This window comes from Vicugna pacos, chromosome 7 (genome assembly GCF_048564905.1).
Source record: "Vicugna pacos chromosome 7, VicPac4, whole genome shotgun sequence".
In the NCBI taxonomy this organism is placed as follows: domain Eukaryota; kingdom Metazoa; phylum Chordata; class Mammalia; order Artiodactyla; family Camelidae; genus Vicugna; species Vicugna pacos.
The window spans coordinates 34822831-34832630 of record NC_132993.1 but is presented as its reverse complement, the minus strand read 5'-3'; the positions used below and the strand labels follow the sequence as shown (position 1 = coordinate 34832630).

Below are 9800 nucleotides of genomic sequence, written 5' to 3'. Positions count from 1 at the left end.
GGGTGCTTGCTACTGGCCAGAGGGCCTCCTTGCATGTTGTTTTTGAACACCTGGGACCTTCCTGGTGACCTGAGGGCACCATGGATTTCCCTCTAAATTGTGGCTTTGTACCAGGCACAGTCAAAGGCAGCTTGGGGTGCTCTAGGCCAAGGGTACTGTGGGTCCTCTGGTCCACAGGCACCCAGAGCCAACTTACACCACCCCTACCCTCATGGAAGGTCCCCTCTGCCCAGATCGTCCTCATACCCTCTCCTCACAAGAAAAGGCTGGTCAAAGCTGGTGTGTTGGCCTTGTTCACACACACAACCAGAGCCTGTGCTGGATCTGGCCTTGTCGAGGGGGATGGTATCTTTTTCTCATCACTCTACCCTAGTTCTTTTGTTTATGCTAACAAATAGGACTTGATCACAAACAAGGGGGGGAGCATGATCCCTTTTAGCATGAGAGAAGTTTCTGAAAGTGATCTAGTGTTCTTTCTTGTTTGTGGTGTTGATTACATGACTACTTATTTGTGAAAACCAGTAGAAATGTACACCAAAAAGAGTGAAATTTACTTCATGTATATAAAAAGTAAATTTTAAAAATGTCTGAATATAGGGTAAACCTAGTCTAACTTGTAGTAAAAAAAAAGAAAAAAATTAAAAGATAACCTGAAGTGTTCAAATATTATCTCTAAATACTAAAGTAAATTGACTATTTGGGGCCAAGTTGATTTGCCTGCCAAGCTAGAAACTCTAATTTACTGATTGATACAGTGAGGTCATTAAGACAAATTAAACAACAAAGCAAATCTGGCCATTTAAGTTAAGGAGATTATAGCTTCAAACCATCGCTGACTTTGCATCAGTACTTTAGGATGTACAGATAGTACCATTACTTTACTCTGTGAAAAGTACTGATATCTGAGAATCTAAGTAATTTGGTCTCTCCCAATTAGGTTTTCTGAAAAGTAACATTAGATCTTCATTTCACTTTATACATTCTACTCTTACAAATGACCAAACAAATGAACTGAAGAACACTAGAATTGGTCAGAATTCTATCTTGATGACAATCCCTAGAATAGTTTTGGAACCGTAGGTAGTGAATGTTAGGTGACACAGCTCACTGACCCCATGCATAACCTCCCTGAACTGTAGCACTGACTCCCCAGCTGCAGGAAGTCTGGGCAGCCTCTTAGCTGGGAACTTCCCTTCCCTGAATGAGCTGCCTGGCCTCCTACTCATATTGGAAGTAACGTACCCTACTAAACGTAGAAGGCACCCTGAGCTCCAGACCTTGGCATGGTATCAGCCGATGCTTTTGTTACAACTGCATTAGAGTTGAACATCTTCCTTTCACTTCTTGTTTGTCTCTTTCAATGTCCCTGGATGCTGATTTCAAAAGTTGTCACTAACATGTTTCCAGCAGGCAAATCTCTACATCAGTTTCTGTTTCTCCGGGAATCTGACCTATAAACTTGGTTCCAAAAAGGGTTCAAGGAAGACAGAGTCTGAAAGGAGATACTAGAGCTGAATGGCCCTCCAACTGGCTGGCAGTGAGGAAGCATTACTGATGGTACGCGAAGCACTAATAGTCCCTGGGATGCTGCAGGGGTTCATTGGTAGAACTTGCACAGGTGGGAGGACATTCACTGGCAGATGCAATGTTTCAGGCTGAGGTAGTCATTTCAAGGATTATCGGATTAAATGGGTTATTCAACCCACTGGAGAAAAACAATGCAGGACTGAGGCTGATTAATCACCAATTAAACATTAAGTATGAAAACCTTGGCAGCGTATAAAGAGACTCTCATCCCACAGAGCTGAAAGGCTGATGAAGCTGAGGATGAGATCATATATTAACATTTATATGTTAAAAGGCTTGACAGCAGGTTATATTCTTAATTCTTAAAGGTTTTCTATGCCAAAGTGATGGCCCTGATTAGGAAGGAGTGAGATCCGGGGATTCGGGATAGGGATATCTGTGTTGAAACATTTGAAAACTTAAATTCAAATGTATGCTTCGACCTTCAGAAGTATCTCACTTCCCAAAGATGATGCAAACATATTTTCCTTGCAAGAAAATATACACTTCATCTGAAGGTATTGCCACCTGCTCTTCTGGACACCAATATGTCCCAGTATAACCTGTCTAGGAAAGTGCCAGGTCTATTAAAATAGAAAGAGACCAGCCTCAAAGAAGCTACAGAGGTTAACCAATATGTTCCAGTAGGATCCCATAAAAGCTGCATGGGACTGAATCCTAAGAGTGCAGAATGAAGAACAGGTGAAACATTAAGTTTAGGTTAAAAAAACAGTTTATATTGGGGCACTCTTCCATTATACAGAATTTTACATCATAATAAGGACCCAGGAAACAATGATTACATACTACTAGGATAGCTCTTAGAGGCCTGAGAAAGTGATGGCTCATACTATGTGAAACAGAAGCACCTGAATTCTTATAAAAGATAGTGAAAGAAGGGAATAAAAAGGTGCAGTGATGATATGCTAGAGGGATATGCTATGTATGGCACTAGATGACAGTGTTACGTGCGACTTCCCAGAGGACACTAGGTTTACCAGTGGTATGGTACACACTGATAAGAAGGGCACCAACATCATCGAGAAGCTCAATGGAGGCTAACTTTTGTAGGACAGAATAGATGGTCGAAATGCTCTTATAAAACTGGGTTCCTTGAAAGCAATAGGAATTATAGGATCACAAAATAATAGAGAGTAGGTGTCAACAGCTAACTATTGGAAGGTGTGCACAATTGCAGTAATAAACAGTATATGTGGCAGCCAGGGGATCCTGACCTGCAGAAAGGTATGGAGTTTTTAGGGGCAAAATAAATGGGCAGACAACAAAGGTTGTTTATCATCTGTAATAACAAAATAAATTAAAAAATCAGGAATGGATGATCTGAAACATGAGATTAGCCATCTCAATAAAATGTCACAGTATCTTTGTTCAGTTTCAGGACCTGAGTCAAATCTCAGATCTGGAAATCAGTGGCCTAAAGAAAAGCCAGGTCCTGACAAGGAAGGATGCTGTAATACTACAGCCAGTGTCTGTGGTAATAACTTCCCCAGATTTCCCCCAAATGATCTATGTCCAGGACAAGCTTCATGGGCCTGTGATCTTCCTCTCCACTCAGAAGGGCTCTTTCCTTGATTCAACGCTCTGTTGTTACCATCTTGAAATTCTTAGTAATTCTGTCTTTCAACTTGTGTTTTGAGATGAAGTCTAATGTAACAAAGGAGCCTGTATGTGAGCAGAGGAGGCTGGATATGCACAATCTATGTGTTCTCCCTTTCTTCCCTTTGCACAGTGTTGCAATGCCCCATGGCAATAGAATTCTGGTGAACCCATGAAGCATGAGAATTCAGCAAGACTCAGAGTGAGTACCGTGGTGGTACACCTTATGACTAGGGAAGCAGAGTCACTGAAGGGCCACACTTTCCAATTGAACTAGAACTTGCTTTGAACTCAGAAAGAAGGTGGTTATATTCTAAGAAACACAAATGACCAGGGAACCCTATCACATCCTTTCTTATTCTTGTTACTTCCTGTATTAGCCAACCACTAATGCTGAAAATGACTTAGAAAGATACAGAAGGGTACAGTAACTTAAGTGCTTTTTCCTTCAGTCCTTCCTTACTCATCGGTAACTTGAAGATAGACTATTGGCAGAATGTGTGCATATCAAGAAGTGAAATAAAAACAGTAAAATTAGTTTTCTGGAGCATTTCTGCTATTCTGGTAAGAATAAAATGCATATGCATGTATGAGTTACAAAATACTAATTATGTCATTTTGATGATTCTGTGTATGAGTAAGGGCTCTTATACTCCCTTTTAAAACCAGCATTGCATGATATAAAGATGAACAGCAAAATGTATGCTAACAATTTAAAAACATCTTTTTACTTTAAAATATTAAATAACAGAAACTGCCATGACAAGTTCAAAGGAAACCTCCCACCATGACAAAAGAAGGACAATACTTGTGAAGTCTCTTCAGATATCAGAGGCAGCATATCTCTCTCATTCGGGAATGTTTCTCCAACCCATACTACCAATACTATGACATTACCAGCTTTATAGGACTGGAGCAGGAAAGGTCTCTGCAGCAGGTCTAGTGTGTGGAACACAGAGCTACAAAGGATAGTTCTGAGTTTATGGCAAACTCTCATAGAATAATCACAACATAAACACAATAAACACATAGAGCTCAGGATATAGGGTCTCCCACAATGGAGAATGACAAACTTTTTGAAAAAACAGCTTCTTGGGAGCTTGAAAAAAATGAAGCACTTAACCATGGGACATCAAGCAAACACGCAGCCCAAACTGCTCACCAGGCACTGTATTCTGCCACTCACACCAAGTCACAAGTTCCATGGAAATGATACATCAGGCATGAACAGCATCACCAGGAGGGGCAGGCACAAGTAAGTAAGATGATCAAGAGGTCTAGAGCCCCTGCCCCTCCGCTCTTGCAGCGGTGCCTTTCCTTCAGCTCATACCTATGGCCATATGAGGGATCCCTAATGAAGCTGATGGAGGAAGAAAAAGACAAAATTAGGTTAACGGATAAGATTTGGTTCAGATATATTTTCTCAATGGGAGAATTTTGGGTGGTGCTCCAAGTAATCCACTCTCTGTAGAAAGAGAAGCAGCCTGTAGTAGAATTGTTATGTATCCTAGAGGAGTGGATAATGACTTGGTTGTTTAATCAAGTGCTTGGAGGGAGAAACGTTGGTAGATTAGGCATAAGAAGGTCTGAGGAAGAAGCATATGGACAGTGTATGGGAATGAGTGTGAAGGTCTTTGATAGAGTCAGCTAGTTGATGTCAGCCAGCCTCTGTTATTGGCCACAAATGTAGTGACAGGTAAACAGAGCAGCATGGTGGCAATGACAAAGACTCTGCCTGAGTCTACCAGTCTTGAAGTTTATTCAAGCTACTGCTGCTACCAAATGTTCAACTTTCAAACAACAGAGACTTAAGCTTAGCTCTGCAAATGGCAACGTCTTTTGAGGATTCCAACCAGCAGTTTGGTGACAGTTTAATTCCACTGGGCCACTCCAACCTGTAAGTTGCAGCTATTCATCTTACCTAAAGTTAACACATGCATATTCAAAGTAAAGATTTGCCTATTATGCTCATAGGGCCTCAGCCAGTATCACTATTCAAGGATTTACAGAGTGTTTGATCCACTGACAAAGGATCCTATATAATTTTGCATAAAGAGCAATCTGTGGCAAAAGATGTGTGGTGGTAGCCACTGACCACAGAATCCAATGGACCCATCACATACTGCACCAACCAGAAGCTGCTGGCCTGACAGAATAATGAAACAGTCTATGGAAAGTACAGTTGAAGCACCACTTTGGAGATGATATCCTAAAAGGACAGGGCACATCGTTCTAAGATGTAGTAACCACACTAAATCAATGACCTGTAACACGGTGCTGTGTCCCTTTAAGGTAGAATACATGGATCCAAAAATAAAGAAATCTTGTAGTAATTTATGGTGAAAAAGAATATATGTATGTTCATGTATGACTGAGGCATTGTGCTGTACACCAAAAATTGACACAGCATTGTAAAATGACTATACTTCAATAGAAATATATTTTATATTTATTAAATATATAATATATATTTTAATATATTTTTAAAAACCAAAAGAAATAAAATACAAATTTCACCATTCACCAACACTTCTAGGGATCCACTTGAGTTACTTTTGCTTATCATCCCTGAAATTGCATTCTGTGTGTTGCTCAGAGGTCCAAGTTTCCTGGTAGTGAACACTTCCACCAGAGGACACTTTAAGTTTCCCATTAGATTTTAAACAATGGAGGCAGCCTTTTTTCTCAAAACCCTCATCCCAGATAAGGAGTCACCATTTGGGGAGATATAATTGACCACGACCACCAGGAGGAGTCAGGGCAAAGAAAAGAGGGCAGAGAAAAATATGATTTGCATGGAAGTGATCCCTTGCAATGATGTTTGCCCAATTTTGACAATAATTAGACAAATGCAGCAGCCTGGCCTAAGCAGGCCATAGTGATCAGTGGCTCAGATCCAACAGTATAAAATTCTGTGTCACCCCACTAGTTAAGGCATCTAGGTCAGCAGAGCTGGGAGAGAGGACGAGGGGAATCTATAATAGGTGGTAGAAGAGGGACGCAAAGAACATCGTTTGCAACTTCAGAACAAGCTGCAGTGGGGTGGGGATGGAATGTCTGCAGTTTATCTGATCAACCTTTCTTGCTGTGTGCTTCCCAGGAAAAGAGGCACATCAAAATCCTGAAGGAGCTCTCCAAGAACTTATACGATGCACATGGAGCTGCACAGTACAAGAGATGGATGGCAGTGGATGCTGTGGTGAGCCATGCAGATTATTTGCCCTGTTCCCAGGACTGAAGCACTCATTCTCTCAGCTACTGGGAGTACTGGAAGCTGACAGCTCTCACCTGAATCCAGCCACAGCTGAACAGAACACTTCACCCAGGGTCAATTTCTCTTCCTGGGGGCAGCCTGAATCTAATGATTGGCCACTGTAGGACATAAAAGCTTGCCTCCTTTCCTTATTTCAGATAACTCTGAAGAGACATACCAGGAAATGAGCTCCCTGTGCTATCAGCTGAGCAAGGAGGCACATTCAACCTTTGCTCAATTGTGCTTCTTTTAACCCCCTGTTCTGTACAATAAACTGCCTGCAAATCTCTGCCTCAGAATCTATTTCCTAAGAAATCTAACTGTGACCTCCTGCAATAGTCAAAACCACTGTTGCAAACCTAGAAAAATGAGGCAAATGATGGTAGAACCATTCTGCAGATGTGCAGATCGCTGTAGCATCCTCCAACCACAGACCACTATAGCTCTGATATAAAATATTGCTTATCACATAAAACAATCATAGACAATAGAGAAGCTAAACAAAATTACTAGAAAAATAAATTCCTTTCCTCATCATTGATTTAATAGAATAAAAAATATGGGAGCCAAGAAAGTTCCATTTATATACAATGTAAATGAAACTGAATAAAGAATTTCACTCATTTCTTTATGAGATGTCAAATTAAAAAACAGATAGGAGAGCTAAATGAACTGAAACAAGATAAACAAAAAATCCCCCATTATTTTTTGATTGTTGGTCACATAAACATTAAAGGAATTATCAGAACCAGGCTTTATTTAACAAGCTAATCAAAAAGAAGCAGAAATAGATGAACATTAATTGCATTTGCATTTGAAATCAAATACACAAAATATTTTAGGAAAATGGGGCAATTCCACAATCATGTCAGAGGAGCTAAAGAACATTTCCCTAAATATGTCATCCCCAGGTATCCAGATTGCTTGTATGGCCATGACACTGTTGCAGTTTCTCTCCCCTAAGAATCTTTAGCTTTGTTACATCTGAATATTCTCCTAGGGTAGCATCTGCTTAGGCACAATTCTAATTGAATTATTAGGTGTAAATTGTGTCAGATATAAATGTAATCTAGTCATAATTCTAATACCTGAATATTTTGCTGGGATCTAATAAGCATTTTATTTCAGGGTTGCTTATAATCCAATGTTTTTTACCTCCAACTAGGAAACCTCTTTCTTTTAAATACAACTCTTCTAATATCCTCAATAAGGTTTTGTCATCTCTTGGGCATACAGAGGAAGTTGTCTGCCCTAATAGGGTATCTTGATTATACTGGAAGAAATAAGAGACGGAACTCACTCAGTATTTTCATTGCATATTTTATCACTTTAATGTCTAAAGTTATTCCAAAGTCAAGCTACATTCAACACTGTACAAATACACTAAACATGTTGAGGGTTATTTTCTAGCTCTACCTTGGGTGAGTTACTTACACTAGTTTAGTCTCCCCTCTGTAATAAAAATATCACAGTTGTACTTGGTCCACTTCAAAGGCTTACTAGGACACATGTATTAATTAACTTGAGTGAGAAGGTTTGAGAGCTAAATACATGTCCTCAGTAAAAATCAATCAATCAATCAACAAACAAAAGCCTCCCAATAAACAAACCAACCAGAAAACAGCTAGGTTGATAATTTTAAGTACAATCTAAGAAGATAATAAATTTCAAATGCATGACCATCATAGTGAAAGTAGCTTTCTTCTCTGAGAGGGAAGAATTGTCTTTGGCTATTCTTTCTAGTAGCAAGAGGCAGTGCAGATTTCCTAAGGCCCTCCAGTTTTTCTTTTCCTCATAACGGAAAGAAAAGCAAGCCTTATAATACAATTGAGATCTCAGTCTTCTAAAAAAGCTTTAGCTCAGTGATTGATTATACAATTGGTTTGGTGACAGAAATGCTTTCTTGAAATATACATTGAAATTGCTTATTTGGGGAGTTTGTTTTCCCACTTTGTTCACAATTCAGAGGTTGTGTTTGTTTTCTCCATTGGCACAGGATCATTTATTTATTTCATAACATCACTGTGTTGCTGTTGTATATCTCTATTTTCTGTTCAATCCAACCAAGGGGAAAATTCTAATCAATGGTCCAAAGATCACTGCATCCTGATGCCACAGTCATGTAGCATTAAGGATTAGAGAAGTTGGCAGTTCAGCCTTCAGTTTAGGCCTCCAGCCAGAATCTCTCATGCCCCGTTACCTTGAGAGTATTGCCCTGAATTTTTTTCTCTTTTTTCTTTTATTTAATGTTTCTCTAAACAGTATGTTTTCATGCAGTATTTTTACATGCAGTGGCTTAGGGAAGCAACAAAATCCACCAAGTCATCATCTGAACATTCTTAGTCTCCCCATCTGCCCAGCATGCCCTGCACCAGTAGGCTTATTCTTTGAAGAAACTGAACTACAGACTATAGTCTATGCTATAAAAGCCATAGCTGATGAGTTTCCATTCTAAAAACAGAAATTAAGTAACAATCAGCAGATTGAATGGGGATACTATCTTACCCTAGCAGTTACCAGGATGTTAGCAGCCAGGCTTATAACCCCCAAAGGGGATGAGCGGATCTTTTCAGAAGAAACTGATCCAGGAAAGATCTCCAGAGACTAACATTTGTTGTCTCCAAGAAAATGGCTGCCAACAATACTTGGATGGTGAAAGACTGAATCAATGAATAGCAAAGGCAACCAGTTGATGAAGTCACCTAGTATTAAGAGTGTACTTAATATGACATTCTTGAATATAAAGAGAGCAGAGGGTCTCCATATATTTGATAGAGGCTCCAGTACGAAAGACAGAGACCAAAAGAAACTAAAAAAGAAAATTAAATTAAGGGAAATAGTCATACAGAGAGATGAGTAACCTCAAAAAGCAAAAACAAAAACAAACTACAATTGATATCATTAAAGAATGAGAGAAGATACTATGCACATGAGATAAGAAGGGAAGGTTTAAAAAAATGGAATAATAAAAAATAAGATCTTGGTACTTAAACATAAATTACTTAATTTTTAAAAAATAAATAGAGGTTTGGAAGATACATTTGATGATGTGATCCAGAAAATAAGATTAAACAAAGCAACGGAAAATAGGAAGCAAAAGCCAGGAATATCAAAGGATAAATTCAGGAGGTCAACTATTATAATAAAATTTCCAAGAAAAGAGATTTTTAAAGGAGAGAAAAATCATCAAAGAAAAAATACCAATAATAAAAAGCCATGCACTAATACACATTAGCATGTGATTTTAGGTCTCCAAGTATAAAAAGAGGCTTCTAATAGTATTCAGAGAGAAAAAATATATACCATACATAGAGGAATAAGACTAGAGTACATCAGACATCTTAAGACCAAGAGTGAGAGTCTA

At 39.1% G+C, this 9800-nt stretch overlaps 1 long non-coding RNA gene across 1 annotated transcript; it reads left to right on the top strand.

The window, feature by feature from the left end:
* The first annotated feature begins 1123 nt into the window (after positions 1-1123).
* On the top strand, positions 1124-6725 carry LOC140697376 (uncharacterized). Its single transcript, XR_012074344.1, has 2 exons — positions 1124-1557; positions 6284-6725. It is a non-coding gene; the product is annotated as an uncharacterized lncRNA (long non-coding RNA).
* The last annotated feature ends 3075 nt before the right edge of the window (positions 6726-9800 follow it).